The sequence below is a fragment of the Arachis hypogaea genome, chromosome 8, assembly GCF_003086295.3.
Source record: "Arachis hypogaea cultivar Tifrunner chromosome 8, arahy.Tifrunner.gnm2.J5K5, whole genome shotgun sequence".
NCBI lineage: Eukaryota > Viridiplantae > Streptophyta > Magnoliopsida > Fabales > Fabaceae > Arachis > Arachis hypogaea.
Window position 1 is genome coordinate 7614433 of NC_092043.1, and position 21138 is coordinate 7635570.

General features: G+C 29.9%; 1 pseudogene; it reads left to right on the top strand.

Moving 5' to 3' along the window:
* The first annotated feature begins 1430 nt into the window (after positions 1-1430).
* On the top strand, positions 1431-8982 carry LOC112705910 (DNA ligase 1-like; annotated as a pseudogene).
* Positions 8983-21138: the final 12156 nt, after the last annotated feature.

The following is a 21138-nucleotide window of genomic DNA, read 5'->3' on the forward strand; positions in this document are numbered from 1 at the left end:
ATAAAGAAAGGGGGGGACTAGACTAATTTTTTTATTTTTAAATAAAAACTAAAATTTGGGGGGGGGGGAAGGGCATTGCCCCCCTTTTCTTCTATGTACCTGCGCCCCTGCGCCTACCTCCTCACGAGAAATTCAGACGGTACTTCGTCATCAATAAATTAGACGTTGTCTTATAAAGATGCTGGACCTCACATTCAAAGCTAAATCAACATTTCAGATAATTCTCAAAACACTATAATCCTTCACATGTAAACTTACAAATTTCTGACTTTAAATTGAATATTTATTATTTATCTGTGCTGTTTTTTGCAAAATAAACGTGAACATTTAACAATTTGCTCTTATCTACTGCAATTAACATTATAGCGGTACGGTGCATTATAAATGGAAGTATATCCGCTTTATCATAATGAGAGTCCTTAAACAATAATTAGAATAAAAATGGCTATTAGTATGATTTAGGGTTAAGTACTTTTTTTGTCCTTAATGTCTTGAGTGAAAATTAAAATCGTTTCCAACCTTTTTTTATTATTAAAATCATTCTCAACGTTACAAGATGTTATATAATTGTCCTTTTGTCCATAAAAATTTTTGAAATGACATAAAAACCCTTTTCTATCATCACTACCTAGTACCCACAGTACCCCGCCCATTACCCCACCTCCATTATCCCCACCCCTTTCCACCTAAAATAGAAAAACCAAAATGAAGAAAAGGAATAAAAAAGGGAGAAGAAAGAAAAGGAAAGGAAGAAGAGGGAGGTGACGGCAGGGAAGGGGATGGCTGCCGCCGTTGCGTTGTGGCGATAAGACTTGTCGCGATAGGCTTGTCGTTCTTTATATCTCTCTCTCTACTGGGACTTGTCGCACCGCTGTCGCTGGTGTTCCCCATCGGTGCTAGGTCAACCTTTTACTGTTTCTCTCATATTCTCTATGCATCTGCGGGCTTTTTCTTCGCCTTCGCGGGGCTTGGGCTCTGGTTTCTCTCCCGTCACACTATGTTCCGCTGCGCCGCCATCGTTAAAGTTTCAACCGCTCCGTCATCGCTGGGCAAGGGTTTCGTTGATCCCCCATCATTTTTGTACATTTGTTCTGTCTGTACCGTCGCTGGCTTTTCTTTTTTTATGTTTTTTTTTTTTAATTTTTGAAGAATATCATTTCTTTCTTTCTAAATTTTTTAATTTCTGTTGTTGCTGATCTTGGATCTAAAATTGCAGTTGATGATTGCTGAATTATTTTTTAATTTGAAATTTCTGTTAAATTTATTTTGTTGATGATTGCAGTTGATGATTTCTGTTAAATTGCTGAATTATTGCGGTTGATAATTTTTGTTAAATTGTTGAATTGTTGCACAAAAAAAGAATTTAGGTGGAAAGAAAACACTACGCCAAATTGACTATATAGCCACACTTATTTTATGACACTTATTTTAAGTGTCTCCATTTAATAATACTGTGACACTTATGCAATTAATTTTTTAGCCGTCAGTAAAAATCTCTCTCCTGCTTTCGTTTATGTTTTATTTTTTCCAAAGTCATTTGAAGATGAGAAGCGAACAAAGCAAAGCGAAGAGAAGAGAAAGTACCGTCACAGCCTTTACTAGTTCGTATTCACCATTTGCCCACCGTTCGCCGATCGCCATTACTGTCATTCGCCGGTCACTGTTCGCTATTTTCTGTCCACTGGCCGTCCCTTCCCCTCCCCTCTTTTATGAGTGCAAACCCTAATTTCCCTTCCAGCGAATTTTTCTTCTCTTTAAACTCAACATCGATAGTAAGTATTTGAATGTTCTTCTACTTTTTCCCTCTGCAATTTCTTTGTTTTTGCTTATTAGCGTTTGTTGTGCTGAAGTTGTTGCAATTGTTTATTCTTGGTGCTCTATTTTGCTGAAATTTATCATAATGATTATATGCTCATTGATATTTGCAGTTTTTATTTTGAAATCTCTTATTTCTTTTTAATTTTACTAGCACTCAACATGTTCGATGAAATGCTTCAACTAGATTTCTTTAAATGCTCTGATTCTTATTTCTTCTTTTAATAATTATTGTAAAATTGTAAAAGCTTAAATCAATGCAATGGTAGTATGGTTGAAGTAAATGCCTATTTCCTAATATATAGGTGAGTGATGTTATGGGACAATGATGTTGCTGTTATTATCATTTTAGGTACCGAAAACTATGCTTGCTATGTTGAGCAAATTGATGGCATTCCTAAGTTACAAGGTGGTGTCTCCTCTTCTAGAAAAATGGTTAGTAAGAGTAGCATTCTTTCTTCATTACTTTAAGTTATATTTGGATTAACATATTTTAAGTTAAACGTAGGTTATAATAGAAGCTTCCTAGACGTCTCTAGAAATAAATTAAAACAAAAATCATGCTCTTACTTGTGCTTCTTCAAGTAGGCAATTACATTTCTCTTTAATGTTAATTAAGCAAAACTAAAAGGAAGACAAATCTGTTGTGGCAATAACAGTGCAGTGTGTGTTCGATGATGTGGTTGTTTGGTTAAAACTTGTTTACTTTTCAATTAATTTACTTTTGTGCTAACGTGATTTACTTTTGATCCTGATGCTCAATTATTATTTGGGCTTTGTATTACAGGTGCTTGTTAACTACGCAAGGTCATCTAAGGAAGCTGACGAGGTTTCCAAGGAGGTATCAGACCTCTCATTTTATAGCATTTTGTCAATATTATTCTGTGCAATGTTGCTGTTTTATTATATAGTTTTTGACCCGTTGATTTCATGTTAGCTATGATTAAGCATACTTTTTTAACAAGCATAATTCAAAACCTTATGCAATTACTTTCATTTCATACATGTTCTTCATAATTCTTTGGCAATAATGCACAAAACTCAATAATGTATAAGATTAGATATCTTAATTCTCAATCTACTTGTTAGTGTTAACGTGTTATCAGTAAATTTCTAATGTGAAAATTCACCTTTTTATTCCTTTTTTGTTTGATGTTTGTCATTTTCCTTTCCACTAGAACAAAGGACGCTGAAATTTTTGTAGTGATAAGGATGCAGATGTACAATTCTATCAATTGCTAATAGCCTAATAGACTTTATTAATAACCTACTAAAGCTTCTATCAATTGGTGACATAGGGCACCGATAATGGGAGGCTCGGATTGGAGACTGACAAAGACCAATCCTTGAAGACAAGAGACTTCTTAAGTGGTAGTGCTCAATTTTTTATTCACTATCTTATACTTTCTAATTTCTGAAGCATTCAGAGTTGTGCAGGTACCCTAAAATTTGGACAGGTATTTCTCTAAACCCTTATGAATGAGCTTTACTATCTAAATTCCGGAGGCACAATTTGGATAGGTATTTCTCTAAAACTTGGGTTTTAGACATTAGCTAATTAAGCCAAGTTTATTTTTCATTTAAACTTTTTAGACTTTACATGATTAGGCTTCCTGTTTTTTTGATACTTCATAGCATTTAGTATTTGTCTGGTTACAAAGTTTTATTTTGATAATAAATCAATGTTATCATGATTTATACAACGAATATAACTTATATTACCTGTTTCTATCTTTGGTGACCTTGTCTTTTTACTTTTAATAAGTTCATCCCTAATTTATTATTACTCTATTTTCCTTCTTCCTCGTTTTAGTTTGAAATAATTCGTGAATAATACTTGTGTAAACTAATAAGCTATGCTAAAGTGTTTCTTACTGCATCTAACATTACCTTCCATGTTTTTTTTATCTATTAATGCTTTCAGTTTTCAAGATGTGGGCATTCACAACTTCCCTGAGGTAAAAGTTTTTCTCTCTTTTTTAGTGGAATTCTTATTCTCCTTCTCTGAATGCTGTGCTACTTTTCCTTATGCGCATTCATAAAGTTGTTACTACTTTCTCTTTCTTTCCTCTTCAACTTTGATCGAGTTTGCACTGTTTCTTATTCCTTATTAATATGTATATTTGTTGACTAATTAGAATAATAATAATAATAAAGAAAGATGATTACTTTGACAAGAAAAACTATTGATTCAAGATAGTTTTCCTTTTGTTATTGACTCTGTAGGATATCTTGAGAAGCAGTAGAAGTGAAGCATGAATTGATTGAATTGTAAAAGCATATTGATATTTTTGCATCTTTAGTAATTTTTATTGCTGTAATTTCTTGTTTTCTTAGGTTAATCACAGTTTCTTCTTCTAATATCATCACTTTTAAGTATCATTTGCTATTAAATTCTTGCTCTTGGATTATTTTCATAGTTTAATTTCTGCTTAAGCTGCTATTTCTATTAGGATTATTCTAAAGTTATTTTTTTTATATAAGTATCAGTTTTTATGATCTGGTCTTGAAATTTTTGAAATTCTTTTATCTAGTTTTCCTATTTATTTTCTATCATGAGGTGTGATTGTTGTTCATTCATGCAAGTTAATATCAAATTTAGTGGTTCTCATAGTTTCTGCAGCCATTGATGGAATTATCTTCTTGTTTGGGACAACCGCTTTGTAACTGTTACTATTAAGCATTGTGGCATTTTGTGACTTTTATGCAATTTCATTGATAATAAGTGTTTTTTTTAAGTGGTCTTCTGCAATAAGTTACGTTGAGTATTGGATTTCATCTGCTTTGCTTTGTTATTGTGAGCTACCTTCTTGCTGGATCCCTTATTGGACCAAGAGGTTTGAAATTTATTAGTGAACTTATCTTAGATGTGTCTACTGAGGAGGATGTATCTACACTGATGAATTGGAATAAAATATAAGTAAACTATCTTAAGCTCTAAGAAATTATAAGCCATACTAGGCGTTGAATTTAGAAAATTAAAGGTGTTGAATTCTTTTTCTATTCACAACATATTAAAAGCATTTGAATGGTAGTTAAAACTCAAATTTGTCGGCCAAATATATATGGCTATGTCAACTATCAAGTTAGTCTTCTACAGAGTTTGATTCTTTATCATTGAGTAGATTGCGTGATGTCTAAAATGGACATCAGTTTAATTCTTCAACGTATCTTGGGATACCAACTTGATCCTTACTTGAATTGATTATTAATTTACCCTATGCATGACAAATTTGGTGTTTAATGTTTTGAGGGACTAACTTGATGTTCTAATTATCTTTGGAGGAACGATTTACGAATTTGCTCTATCATTAATGACCAACTGATAACAATATTCAAATCAAACATTGTTAATTTCTTTTTTGGGATTAAAAAAGAATTTAAAAATCAAACATTGTTATTACCTGGAGCCAATTAAGTTGAGATTCCTTTATACCCTCATATGTTCGAAATCCCTGATACAAAGCCCTTCCTCCACTGTCAAGAAAGAAAAGATTCAAAATGCTACTGTTTTCCATAGAGTATTATCTTCTGGTTAGATTTTGTGCATCAGTTGAGGCACATTTGATTAATAAATAAAAATAACAATGATACTTATATACTAAGCTGACCTTTTCAGGTTGCAATATCAGTGGAACCATTGAAAGTGCAAAACTGGATTCTTCCAGAGATGCCTGGGCTTATAACTGATTTTCAAATATCTCTCGATGACCAGTTTCCATACTTTGTGAATTGGCTTCATGGTGATATAAGGCAGTATAATATTGAGGACCCCAAAAATCCTGTACTCAAAGGCCAAGTAAGGGTAGAGGGACTACTTTGGAAAGGAAGTTCCATAGTCGCAATAGTAGAAGATGGTAACACTTGGCAATCTGAAGTTCCAGAAGTTCAGGTACTAGTGCTTTTTAATTTTTTTCAAAATTATAGTTCACTTTAGTATGGACGGCTAGAATACCAAGTTAATCTCATTGTGGTTGTTGAGATTTGGGAAATATGATGCAAAGAGTTTGTCTGTTTGCTTGTTTGTTTTTTGGTTTGGGTGTTACAAAGTGCAAGGAGTTAATCAGTATACAAAGCTCATTCTTATGAGGATGGAGTGCTGACAATGTCTATTGTGGGTTGCATTAGCATTTCAGCACTATATGATGATACAACATTTTTGTGGTTCATATGTATTAACTTATAGGCTCTACCACTATAGTGAAGTGATTCTTTCTATATTTCCTTTTTGTTTATTTCTGGTTTCTTTTTTTCATCAGGCTGTAAAAATTGTTAGTCGTACATTCATTGTAAAGTGTAGGTTTAGTTAGTGTATTGTCTTGGCAGTTGGCACACCTTTACACGGATATAACTAAAAATACTATGCAGTTCTTGTGCTAGGCTAATGCATTGCTAAGAGGTTGTAACTTAGTGATAAGGATTTGATTCCACAAGTACTGTCAAACTGAGGTCTGTAAATATATTCTCATTGGCTGGATGGCTTTGAACCAGAATATCGTGCAGGCGATGCAGAGGTGTGTTGGATTAAAATTAAGTTTAGTACTTCGGCAGGTGTACTTTAGTTGAAAGATTTGGCATTGACCAGCTGTGAACTGCTATGCCTCATTAAAACTGATGTCTGTTGAAAGATGTTTCTTAAAAGTGAATCTCACGTAGATGCTGTGAACTGCTATGCCTCACTTTTAATAGGCTTTTTGCATAAACAATAAGTAAAGAACAATATGTTGACAAGTGCTTGTTTTCTCATTTCAGCATCTTTATGCCTCTTTTGAAGAAGAAATTGGAGTTTTTCAGTATGCAACTGCAATAACATCAAATGACATTGAGAAAATTCAGAAATTTCTAGACAAAACTGTTGGGTCAAGGTCTCCTATTGATTCTATTTAATTTTAATTGTTTAGAAATTTCATCACTTTTGTTTTTCCATCACCCAATCTTATGTTTAATTTTGTCATTTGGCTTGTCCCTTGAATTGTAGCTGTGAGAGATTAATCATTAAAACTTTAGATGAAGATTCTATATATGAACCTTCCAATCGGTCAAATAATTGGCTAAAACTGAAGAAAGATTATCTGGATAAGTAAGAGTGTAATATTTAACTTATTAATTCTCTTAAATCTTACTGGATTTCTGTTTATTCATTCTCTCTAATATGCAGCATAGGGGACTCGCTAGATTTGGTACTATAGCTGCATTCCACGGATGTGGGAATCATACAGGTGATCATAAAGTATACTCTTCATGATATGCTGATGCTAGTATTGTATTTGTTACTTTTATTATTAATTGCAAAACAGCTACCTCCAATGTTGTCTTGTCAATATCATGTATGCCATAGGGATTTTCTACATAATGCTATATTACAGACTGAGCTCAAAGTGGTTTGAAATAAAAGCTGAATGATGTCTTGTAGGAGTCTATGGTGCTTTTCTTCTTGCTTGCTATGACTACAATAACGAAGAATTTCAGAGTATTTGTAAGATTGGTGAGTGATTGGATGTTGTTAAGTAACTGTTGAGTTCTTTTGTTTCTTAAAATTAATTGTCTTATATTTTGAAATTTTTACTCTGAGTAGGAACGGGATTTACTGAAGATGTGCTCGAACCGCGTTCTAAAAGTCTTGGTTCTCAAGTGATTCCAGAGCCAAAGGTACTTCCATTTCTTGTTCTTCTTTGAACCTGGTTTGAACCCTGCCTAATATTACTAGTGATTTTCAGTTATACTATCGATATGGAGATACAATGAAGCCTGATGTCTGGCTTGAAGCTAGTGAGGTAAGAGTATTGTATGCCCTTGGTAATTTTGTTCTTGTTCTTTAGTTCTGTCAATGAGTTGTCGTTTGCCTCTTGATTATTGGAATATATGAGGTCATTTTCTATTAGTGTACTATATGTCATTGATGAGTAGTACGTAAACTATATTTCCGTAAGTATAGTGTTATATCACAATTTAACTTGTAGGGAATACTTCTGATCATGTATTATCTTATTTATTTATTCAGGTGTAGGAGGTGAAAGCTGCAGATTTGACCATTAGCCCTGTTCACTATTCCAGTTGCAAGCTCAGTTCTTGATCCCATCCCCATTCTCAAAATGGTATCTATTTCTTGGTCTTTTCTCGTCTTGCTCGAGTCAATTCCAAGTCTTGGTGTGAGATGGAGTTTTTTATATTGGCGGCTGTGGTTTTTCTCTGTTGCATAGAAAATAGAATTTGGAATCTTTCCTTTTTTTTGAAAGAAAAAAATTATAAACTCTTCTGTGAATGCCTTTTGTTTTAGTTGCTTAATTATGCATAAATTTATTTAGAGGGGCAAATGAATCCTACTATGATTAGTTAAGAAAAGTTGGACACTTTCTGCACTGTAGGTTGCTGCTACCACTCCTATAGTTGGGTCCCATGTTTGGGTTGAGGATTCTGAAGTAGCATGGATAGATAGTGAAGTCTTGGAGATTAATGGAGAAGAAGTTAAAGTCTCTTGCACTTCAGGAAAGACGGTGAGGATCCTCTGATTTTAGCTTAATGAAACTATTGTTCTTGTATTGCAATGTGCCCATGCTTTAATTTCCCTTGAAATTCAGGTTATTATTAAAGTGTCCTATATTTATCATAAAGACACTGAAGTTCTGCCAAGTGGAGTAGACGATATGACAAAGCTTGCATACCTACACAAACCTGGTGTACTAGAAAATTTGAGATCAAGATATGATATCAATGAAATTTACGTATGTATTTCATATTTTGATGATGTTGTATGGTTATATTATGCTAATTTAATATTTGGTAATGAAATAGCATAGAGTTTGGCAGCAAAGCCATCAGTTGAGGTTGATCCATTAGTTTCAACTGACTGACCTGAGTAGTTTACTTGCTCTTATGTATCACATTGTAGGGGATAGTTGAGGAGAGAATGGAGGTGGTAAAAGCACGTAAACAACGAATGATTTCTGGTTCCCTGATTGAGGAGCTGAAGATGCATTGTTAGGTTTACAAGTTTGGATTAAGTTGGAATTTTTTAAATTTACATATGGATTATGGCTATGTAATTAAAACTTGTAGAATTCAGCTTTTGAAATACATTGTTGTTATTTTTGTAAACTTGCGGGATTGAATTTGGATTTGTTGAAAAACAATGTCATTTATGGAGAATTTAACTTTTGATAATAGAAATTTTGATGTTGGAGAGATTATGACAGTTTAAAATGGTCACTAATCTGTCACAGGAATAAATAACTTAGTAACGGTTTTAAATCGAAAAACTGTCACTAAAAATATTGTGACGGTTTAAATAGTCACTAAATATGCCTAAAAATTGTCATAAGAACTACTAACTTAGTGATGGTTTAAATAGTCACTAAATATGCCTAAAAACTATCATAGGATTTAGTAATTTAACGACAGTTTCAAAACGTCACGAAATATAGTATAAAAAATACCTTTACAAGTGTTACAAATTAGTGACGGTTTTATACTTTAAAAACCGTCACAAACAATTTAGCGACACTCCTTACCAATGGTGGTCTAAAACCGTCACTATGCCAACTGGCGACGCTCAAATCTGTGACGCTTTTTTTAGCCGTCGCAAAATCATTTAGTGACAATTAAAACTGTCACCAAGCATTAAAAGAACCGTTGTCAAAATGCTATTTTGTTGTAGTGAAAGGGTTGGAAGTAGTGGGTGGTAGTAATTTAGGATGATGAACTGGTAATAGAGAGAAAGATGTGATGGTTATGATGCCAATGGTGATGGTTATGGTGATAGTGGTGGTGGCCATAAGAAAAGGGAGAAAGAGATGCGTAGCAATAGTGATGATGATGCAGAGGTTAGTGGTGAAGGTAGGGAGGATTTTTAAATTTTTGTTTAAGGGAAAAATTGTCTAAAAAATATTATTTATAGACAAAAAAATAATTTTATAACGTTAAGAATGATTTTAATAACAAAAAGATCAAAAACGATTTTGATTTTTACTCGAGACGTATCCGTAATTATATGTATATATATAAGATGAATGCATGCTTCCTAATATTGTATCCATACAAATGCATGGACATTATATAGAACTAATTTTCATTTTTTTTGTTTAATTATTTTGATGCACTGCTATTGTTACAATTTTCACATAATTCTCTAATTATATCCATTTTTATGTATGATTATTTATGTGATCGATATAAAAAATAATCATTTTTTTGTGTGTAAATTTTCATTTTACAAACTTTGCATTAGTTAATGAATTATAACTCAAACGGCATAATCTTTCCATATCATCTAAGAGGTCGCGAGTTCGAATCTTTTTATCTTTAGTTAAAAAAAAAACTACATCAAAATATTGTTTATTTAAAAAGTTAAATAAATATATTTTGAGTGAAAATTTAGTGGGTTCAATTTAAAGTATACTTTCCTTTCCAAATATCTAATTGTAAAGTATATTATATTTATCAAGTTGTCAACTTTAAAACTTATAATAAATACATTTTAACAAGATCAAAATATATATTCAAATAACTTTAGCAAAAAAAAAAAAAAGAAAGAAAAAGGCAAGATGTATGGATCTATGAATTTGAGAGGAGAAAAATAATTTGATCGTTATTAGTTTGGTCTAAAAGAGAAAAGAAAAACGGTGAATTGGATCATGCATTATTGTCAATAACTCATCATTCCATAAACTTGTGAAAGAGATCAGTATACTGATCCTTTGTCCCAGGTAGGGCTCCAAATCTTTTGATGTCTCTATACCTTTGATTTTTGTAGTGGCAAAACATAGAAAAGTATGTCCCTAAGTTGAATCGCCGAGGAAAAAAAAAAAGAATTTAAATATCAGAATAAAAGTAATTTCGTTTTACACTAAAAAATTTCCTTTTCTTTCCTTTTATTCCAAAATTAAACTTATAACGAACATGCTATTTAGAGGTAATTGTTCTCTTTTAACTTTTAGAGAATTTCGAACTCGTGTATCATTACTAAAAACATTATTTTTAGTAACAATAAAAATAAGAAAAAATTTCACTCTTCTCCCTTGCGAGATGTTAAAATAACACTCTCTTTCCCTTTATTTTATAAATGTACATTTCCCTCCCTTCTAACTTTTAAAAAGCCTCCTCTTTAATCCATTTTAAACTTTTTAAGTTAACTAATGTTAACTTTTTCTATTTTTAAAGAAAAAAAATTATTTTCTAAAAAAATACCTATTAACAAAAAATTTATTTTTTATCATTAAATTTTACTTACTAAAATATCCTTTAATAAAGTATTCTTTTATTGATTAAATTGAATTTTTTTAAAAAAATAATAATTATATTATTTTTTTCTAAAATACCTTTCAATAATTTTTTAATTATTAAATTATAATTTTATCAAAATTTTTGTTAACAATTTTTTTTATATTTTACGATTAATTTTTTGATATCTATATATATTATTTTAACATTAAATAAAAAATTTTAGTAAGATTATTTCTCAATATCAATATATATTAATTGTTATACATATTAACGGTGGTAAGATTTTTTTATTTAATGTTAAAATAATATATATTGATATAAAAAAATTAATAGTAAATATAAAAATAATTATTAACAAAAATTTTAGTAAAATCAAAATTTAATAATTAAAAAATTAGTAAAGGCTAGGTATCTTATTAGAAAAAAAAATTAATTATTAATTTTTTTAAAAATATTTTAGTAAAAATATAATTTAATCAATAAAAGAATAATTTATTAAAGAGTATTTTGGTAAGCAAAATTTAATGATAAAAAATAAAATTTTTGCAAATGAGTATTTTTTTAAAAATAGATAAAGTTAATATTAATTAACATAAAAAATTTAAAATGGATTAAAGAGAAAATTTTTTAAAAGTTAGAAAGAAGGAGAATGTATATTTATAAAATAGAGGAGAGGAGAGTATTATTTTAACATCTTGCAAGAGAGGGGAGTGAAATTTTCTCTAGAATAATATATATTGAGCTAAATTAAAAGTGTTTAAAATTAAATTACTTCTGTTGTATCCTTTATAGTTAATTTCGTAACTCCCGGAGGATCATCCTATTAAATAGTATTCGACACATTTTTTTTTCCTCTGTCACAAGACATAATGAGAGGTAGCACCAATAGTATAATTTAAATTTTAATATATCAGATAATTTTCAACACATATTAAAGAATAAATTTCCTTTCCAAATTAGAAGCATGCAGCTGGCTGTGAAATTTATGGCTCACATAATTCATTACTCATTTGTATAATATTGGTGGCCTTGTTGGGACCGACATATTTATCTTTATGAAACATCTAGTAATGTGACATAACGTAGTTAAATCCCAGGAGGTATGCCTGTGCTAAATTGATACATATTGTCATTTTTTTCTTGCTTTTCCTTATATGTAGAAAAGTAAATAAAATAGAGTAATTTTATTATATATAGCTACAGAGCTTTAGGGAAAAAAAAAGATATTTGTTAATGAAGTAAAATGACAAAATTGATTTATCTACATAATAATAATTAATAGTCTCATGTGTTGTGATTTTGGATATATATGAAATTAGTTATAAGTTATAACTTACAAGTTTGAGCACATACCTGAACGAAATATTAATTAGCAACTAATTGAATGGGCAATTAAACAAAAGAATGTGCAATCAGAGGCTGAATTTCATGGCGGTAGGAGACATGGTGCTACCACACATTCCAAATCACATGATTTGTTTGCATGATTTATGTGTTTATATTCATTATTATCAATAAAATTGATACTCATATAATTGTCAATTTATTCTATATAATTCATTTTAATCAGAGATTATTATACTATATATATACAAATATATAATAATTAATTTAGTGTTTAATTTTTTTATGTGTATGTAATATTTTTGATATAATAGCAATTTATTGACCAATGGAGTTCAAAATTTTAAAATAGGTTGCTATATTAATTATTATTGTTCCTTATTGATGACAAATCATATTGGAATACCCTAAAATAATGCACGTTTTATTAATTAGTAGACATACATTATTCTATATGAGGCTTCAGAACATCAAAGTTAAGGCACCAGCTGCATATGATTCATTCTAATTGATGAACATACATAATGATTTCTGTTTAAAAGTAACATATATGCATACCTGGCCTTATTATTATTAGTAGAAGCGTGTGTTAGCTATATATATATATATATAACTACTATATTTCATAATACAACTGATTAATCCTAATATAAAATTTTTTTATTAACATTATATGCTATCGCAGTATCGCATTCAGTTGGTGTGTGTGATAATAAGCAAATTAAATTAAAGTGGTATATATGTAACAGTACTAGTTTAGTTTAGTTTAGTTTTAGTGAATGTAAGACAGTGTAATTGACAAGATCTTAGAACAGAAAGATGAGTAACAAACAAACAAAAGCTCATAAAATCAGGACAATTTGGCGGTTCAGTTGTCACTACCATGTCAATATAACGTCATAGCCCTGTATCTAATGGACTAATTAATGCAAGATTCCTTTTATTCATAGGTACCTTTATTAATCCCTATTTATTTAATTTATCTATGCATTTATAATGGAATAATAATTACAGAAATTAAGTAGTGGAGTACTAATATATAAAGTCAGCCTCAGAGGTAAAAGACAAGCTAATAATGTATATTTCACTCAGCTAAAATGGTTTAGTAATATATTCTGTAATTGGAAATTTAATCAACATTTGAGGATCTTGTAATTTTTTTAACAAAAATGGAAAATAAATAAAAAAATTAAAAATATTAAAAGGATCTAATATATATTGTTGCAACTATCATTACCAGAAATTTATATTTTATTGTGGGATATACCATCTGAAAATATTCATCACAATTACTGTGAGATAATTTAATTGCACTATTTTATTATTATTATTATTATTATTATATATATATATATATATATATATATATATATATATATATGATTTTTCGCAGTTTGAAAAGAGCTTGTCTTAGACTGTAGTTTAAGAGACATTGTATGTGAAACGGATTATTTGAATATCCTGTGCTTTTGCATGACTTTAGTGGTAGATACACGTTTGAAGTTGTTGATTTAGTTCACAAAATTTAAAAATCTTTGTCAAGATTTTAGTATATTTAAGTTAATTGGATAATTAAAAAATAAATAAAACGACAAATCCAATAGCTAAATATGAAGTAAAAAAGTCACAAAAAAAATATGAAGTAAAAAATAATTCTAATAATGTGATTTGGAGAACCTAATATTATTTTTCAGCAAATTATCAGTTTTGATTTGTGCTAGAGATTTGTTTTAATTTTTTCTTTTATTTAGACAAAAAACAAAAAAAACAAAACAAACTTTTAGTCTAAATTATACCACCATCATATTTAATAATCCAACACTAATTATAGTGCCAAATAACTTTTAAATTAGTGAAAATTTTAATTTTTTGACGAAAACATACTAAACAACACACAAAATTATTGTTGTCCCAAATCCCAATCCTAAAGTAGGTATGTAGTGTTTAGAATTAAGATAAAGATTGAATATTCTTTCACTTCGCCATATAATGCAGGGCCCATCTAACTGATGTGTAAGGCACAAGCTAAATCTTCTAATCTCAACTCTAAAAGAGTGACATTCTTCTAAATATTTCAAGTTAGGTGAGAAAAGAACATTTTACTTTGTATAGATAAAAATTAAAATCAAATCAGTTAATCTCACACTATATTGAAAGTCCTTATCGATTCGTTGCTTCCATTTTCAAAACAATAATGATAATAATCATCACTCAGATCCCATGCAAAGATGTTAGGAACAATTAAGCAAATGGATTGTGTTAGGTGCCTCTTAAATAAAATAACATTAATTAACTGTTCTAATCCTATCCGATCCGTAGAAGTTTCAAAAAGAGAAGGAATCGAAAGCGATTTAAAAATCGTTATCCAAGATGATTCAGCAACACATGTATACGACAAAGTAACGAAAACAACAATCAGTCACTATTGTCTGAAAAACAGGGCATCTATAATTCTATACGTGCCATGATATTAGTAGTTACTTTGAAAATTTCTGCAATTATAATTCGTTTATCATCATAGTATGTATGAGTGTTATGCTTTGGAATAATGCTGAGAGCATGATGAAGCAGAGAAAATGAAGAAATGTAACAATTGTATTATGATCGTGATGATTTTGTACAACAATAATGCTCTTTATATATACACATTTTTTTATATTACTTAAAAGTAGAACTACAAGTCTATAACTAGCTCTATTTATCTGTTAGTTATAACAGATTTTTAAGTAAAATAATACTCAAATTAAATGATTTTATTATCCTCTATATCTCCCCCCTCCCCTTCCCCCAAAACTCATGGTGACAATTGTCAATCAAAATTCGCTCTTAAATCTATAAAAAAGAGAAGATAATGGTTTTGTTAGTATATCTTTAACTTGTTCTTTGGTGAGAACATGAGTAACTAAGACTAATTTCTTAATTACTCTTTTTCTTACAAAATATAAATATGGTTTAAAGTGTTTGGTTCTTTAATGAAAAATTAAATTGTATATTAATAGAACTGCAGACGTACTATTAAAAAAAAACAATGGAGGAATTGTACATGGTTGCTGCATTTCGATTAACAAATTCTATGGACATAAAAAATCATCTATCATAATTTTATGTATATATATGTTATTTAGGTTATTTTAATATATATTGTAAATGAGTGGTTGATTTTTTTTACGCTTAAAATAATCGATCATATTATCATTAAAAAAAGGATAAACTATTATTTTTATCCATGAACGTTAAATACGTTGACATATCTATTCATAGAAGATAGAAATTATTATTTATACTCATAAAAAATTGACTTTTACAAGCAAAATTATCGTATCCAAACCCTAAATAATATAAAATCTCCAAACTATCCTTGGTGACTCTCTCTCTCTCTCTCTCTCTCTCTCTCTCTCTCTCTCTCTCTCTCTCTCTCTCTCTCTCTCTCTCTCTCTAGCCGTGTTCCTTCTCATCCATCTTCTTCAATCGTCCCCTCCTTTTGTTGCCGCGAGCTCCATCTTCAGGAAGTAGCAATTTTAAGCCCTCTATTTTTTGTAATTACAGCTTCTTCAGCGCTGAGTTCCTTCCTCTTCCAAACACTGTGTCTTCGTCTTCTCCTTTTCTCGGCGTCACTGTCCTCTTCTCCTCCTCCCAGTGCTGCTGGAATCGAATTAGTATTCTGTGTTATTTGCAATAAAAATGGTGATCTGAAATCTGATAAATTGATAATTTTTGGTAATGTTCTAAGAAATTAGGGTTTTATTTTGAATCTATGCATGTTGTATTCTTTAATTTGATCTATGTTTATTCCTTTTTGTGATTTTGAAGAGGATAGTCGTTGGGCTATGTTGATGTTCAAGAGGTGAGATAGGAAAAGTGAGAGAGAGAGAGAGAGGAAGAGAGAAGGAAAGGGAATGGTGCTGCGATAGTGGTGGTGGTTCAGAGCTAACAGATATATAGTGAGTGAGTGAGTTCGAAAGTGGATGAGTGAGAGAAGAGAAGGGGGATTGGGAGTTGTGACATAAGAAAAGAACTATAGACGAAGAATTGAGGAGGATGAGACTCACCAAGAGTATTTTAGAAATTTTATGTAATTATTTGGAGTTTAGATAAGTTTACTTGCAAAAGTCAATCTTATATGGATAGAAATGATAAATTTTATCTTTTATGAAGAGATATGTCAGTATTTTTAATTTTTATGAATAAAACTGATAGTTTACTAAAAAAACACAAACTTGAATTTCATGCATTTTTGTGGTGATTGTTTTTTTTTTTTTACGTGAACTATAAGAGCTACTAGGTGTGTTATGATGAGGACCCACCTTGTTATAAGTGTTTTATTTTTTTTATTTAAAAAAAGGCATTCTTTTTTAGAGAGAGAGAGAGAGAAAAAAGAACAATGTAGGTTGTGTGTCTAATTAAAAAGAAGGTTGTGAGTTTAGTCCAAAAATAATTGTGGGTTGAGTAAAAAAGAAAATGTACTGAAAATGATGTACTTGACATGCTTTGTTTGGGGTTCGTCGTGCATGGAATACTTTACTTAGGTAATATGCATCATTCTTAAAAAAAAAAAAAAAAAAGCAATATGCATTATTTTGGTTTAATTAACTGGCTAATTTTGCTTGTTGTCAAAGCTAAGCTAATGCATGACTTACATAGAATTTAAAGAATAATTAAGGAAAGAGAGGGAAACTATATGAAACTAATTAACTAGTAGGTACTAGCTAGCAAGGTAGGATACACATGAAAATATGAAATTGATTACGACTCAAATGATTAGGGACCACGAACCGTGTGTGTTCATGGGAAAATTTTAGACTTTGGCAAACTTTTGCATATTTATAAATCACATTTTTGTTCAAGTGATGACAAACCTAACAATCCATCATGTATTGTTCTTGTTCGGAACATTATACAAGATGATGTTAGTGCTTAGTTTTAGTGGTTATCCAATATCCATGTTCTGTACGTGGATCTTATGAAGTTCAGGACAAAAACACTTTTTTTTTTGTATTGGTGTTAAAGTCTTTGTATTGAGAGAGGGGCCACAAAAAAGACTATATATAAAAGTATGTATCATGATTATTTTGTGAGATAAGCTTGTAGTGGCTATCGTTTTTTGTTAACCATGTTCCCACTAGCTTGAAAAGCTATCCACTTGAATTAATCGCAAAAGCTATGCTTGCTTATATATAAGTGTTAATTGGGATCCTTTCTATCGAAACTAGTTAATTGATATTTGGATATTGTTGATTAGTTTCATGTAATTTCTATGCTCACTAAAGTACTACTCGAAAATTTTAAGGGAAAAAAATATACTTATTAATATATATATATATATATATATATATATATATATATATATATATATGTCATTTTTAGACTCACGTAGAATGGTATAAAACTATTTTTTCTTTAAAAAATAAATCATATTTAAGGTGGCTTTTTTTAAACATTTTTTTGTCAAATATGAAGTATTACACATTTTATTAGTTTATTAAATTTAAATTTTTTATCTATTATATTTTATTTTAATGATCTAAATTTTAAAAAGTAACCTGTTAATTAATTTAATTATGCCTGTGTAAAAAAAAGTAATTGGACTTTTGAATATGAACACATGATAAAAGATTTTGTTATATAAATTTAGTTAAAAAAATATATATACCCACGTAAAAACAAACAAATATATAACAATCTTATTTTGTGTGAAACAAAATTATAATATTAAATACAAACACAATAATAAAAGATTTTGTATTATATAAATTTAATTAAAAAAATATATATACTCACGTAAAAAGAAAACAAACATATAATAATTTTATTTTGTGTGATTCAAAATTATAATATTAAATATAAACACAATAATAAAAAAATTTGTATTATATATATGTATGTATACTTACATAAAAAACAAACAAACATAATAATAATAATAATAATAATAATAATAATAATAATAATAATAATAATAATAATAATAATAGTTAAAGGGATCTCTGTCAAAGGAGAGCAAAGAGCAAATGATTAAAAGAATCTAAAGAACCTCTGTCACAGGAGAGTAGAGAATAGAAAAGCAAGAAAGAAAGAATGAAAAGAAAATGAGAGAAGCAGAGATGATTGTTTATCTGCTGAAAACGAGTAGAGATATGGTGGTGAGTCCACCGAGATTTGCTTTCCAGAGATACATCAGCCAATCCAGGGGATGGTCGCATCTGTAAGACAGAGGTTGCTTACAGAGGTTATGTTTGCATGTATCGGCTCAAGAGAGTCGCACCTGTAAGACAGAGGTTACTTACAAAGGTTATGAGAAACCAAACTCAAACAAAGGTTGTTGAGTTACGTCAGGAGCGAGTCGAAACCGACAGATGAGCTCATTACCTGCACTAGGGATAGACATGCATCATACTTGTTTGCGCATATTTGTTTGTGAGTGTGTTTTCTGTGATCGTGGGTGTGCTAAATCACTGTTTGAATTCTTTGTTTTATAATTGTTGAGTTGGATTATACTTTGTTGACTGTTGTTATTGACTAAGAATATAATGAAACGAACTTAACTTCTAAACCTGACCCTACTAAAAACTCCCCAGTTCTTACCTCCTATCTTCACCCCTTTCAACTACAGGTACAAATGTTTAGTGCGGAGCTACAGGAGCATAGAAGATTATTTTCACAAGTTGAGTTTTTAGAATTTATTTTTCTCTCGTAGTTTATTATTTTAGTTTTTAGAGGGGTAAGACTTGTAATTGAGACTCTTTAATTAAGTCTATGTATATAATGCTATGTGAATATATCTTTCTAATTAAGTAATTAAAAGTAAAAACTATTTCGTTATCTTAATTAAAGGTTTCGGTTCATATTAGTGAATGCTCAATATTAAATAAAGATAGTATATAATAAAAAGGTTAAGAGGTAACTAACGCCTGAACTTTTAGTTCTTTCATGAGGTGCTGAAAGTTAGGGTGTTACATTATGGTATCAGAGTAGTTCATTCCCGTTAGAGCCTTAGGAATGGACTTACTATGCTTTACTGCATACTCTGAGTGTCTGTCATACAATAGGACTTGTCCTAATGACAAGAGTTTAAGTTGCAAATGCATGATTGTCTATTGATTAATGTTGTTGGTCGACCGTTGCATCTCTCATGGTACTAGGTCTGGCCAACTTAATACTGATGATTTGTGCATACAGAAACACTAATAGATTGTCATAGATGAAATAGAATTAATAGGTGATGCGAATTATGGGTTTTGGGAATGTTAGAAGTTGCATCTCGGAGTTACTCAATCACGTATCTTGTTCTTCCATTGTTTATCTTGAAGTTTTGTTTGGGGTTTCTTTCTTGAAAACTGAACTAATTATTCCCCAATCTTGTTCCGTATTCATATTCTATTTTCATTTGATCTTAACTGCATATGTTTACTTGAATTCCTGGAGATATCTGCTTTTCTTAAGATGCGATTTGGTTCTTTTGCTTCATGTCTTGCATCTTATGTATATCTCATTCCGATTGAATTTGGTTCTTTTAAAGTTCTTGTTTCGAACCTTACATTCTGAATTATTTCCTACCTGATAGTGTTCTTAAACATTCTCTTGAATTCCTGTAAACCCCGTCCATAAATTTTGTTCTTCTTTTCCTAAGTTTTATATCCTTTTAGGTAACTCAAGCTTGTTTTAGAGTAACGTGTGATTCCTTAGATATCTACCTTGTGATGTTTAAACTCTTTTTCTTGACTCATGTATTCTTTTATGTAACTTTGGACTTGTTGATGCATCAAAGAGAAACGTAGAAATCTTTGTGAACATACATTGTCCTTGTTGCTTGTCCTTTTTTTGAGGTCTTGTATCCTTTTGAGTGACTTGAGACTTGTTTTGATGACATGTGCGATCGTTAGATATAGCAAGCGATACGTTAGTTATTTAGGATACGTTGTGCGGACGCGGAAGGTGGAGTTTGTAAGTGTGCAACGTCACAGGATGTTGAGGAGCTTGATTCTTGCGAAGGAGTTTTATTGATGTTAGGCTTGTGCCTGTTAGTGGATTGCGGAGTATTTGATGAGGTTGAGAATTCGCAAAAAATCTGTTTAATATAGTATAGTTGAGAATGGTGAAGTTACGTCATGTTGAAGTTTAGGCAGCTGAAGCTCTAAGTTGGTATGAGTTCAGTGTGCAAACGACCCATTATTTTAATACCAACCTGCCTTGTAACCTTTATGCATCAAGCATATCTTGTATCTTTTGCTTTGCGCCAGATTTTTTTTCCTAAATTTTTAAGTCATAAGAATATCTTGGATTTGAAAACTATATATACAAAAAACTTTTTGCTTTCTTTCCTAAATATGTTCAAAGGAAACTTCAGTTTAAGTTTCTTTCATCTTGTATCAATTTTTTAGAACAAATTTTTTTATAAATGAAATAGAATATAAGACCCCAAATTTTTAAAAATTAAAGAATTAGTTATTTATGAATTATTATGTTTGTGAAAATTTTGATTTTAATAAAATTATTTTATTAAAAATAATTAAATAAAAAATTATGATTAGTGAAATTTAATTTAATTATGATTTATTTTATTAGTTTGAATTATTTATTAGCAACTATTTTAATAGACAAAATTTAAATTAATTTTTATAAATATTATTATTATTATTAAAAAAAAAAGTAGAGAGTGGCCTTTAAGAGAATGAAGAAAGAGATTTTGAAACTTGGTTCATATATATATATATATATATATATATATATATATATATATATATATATATATATATATTAATT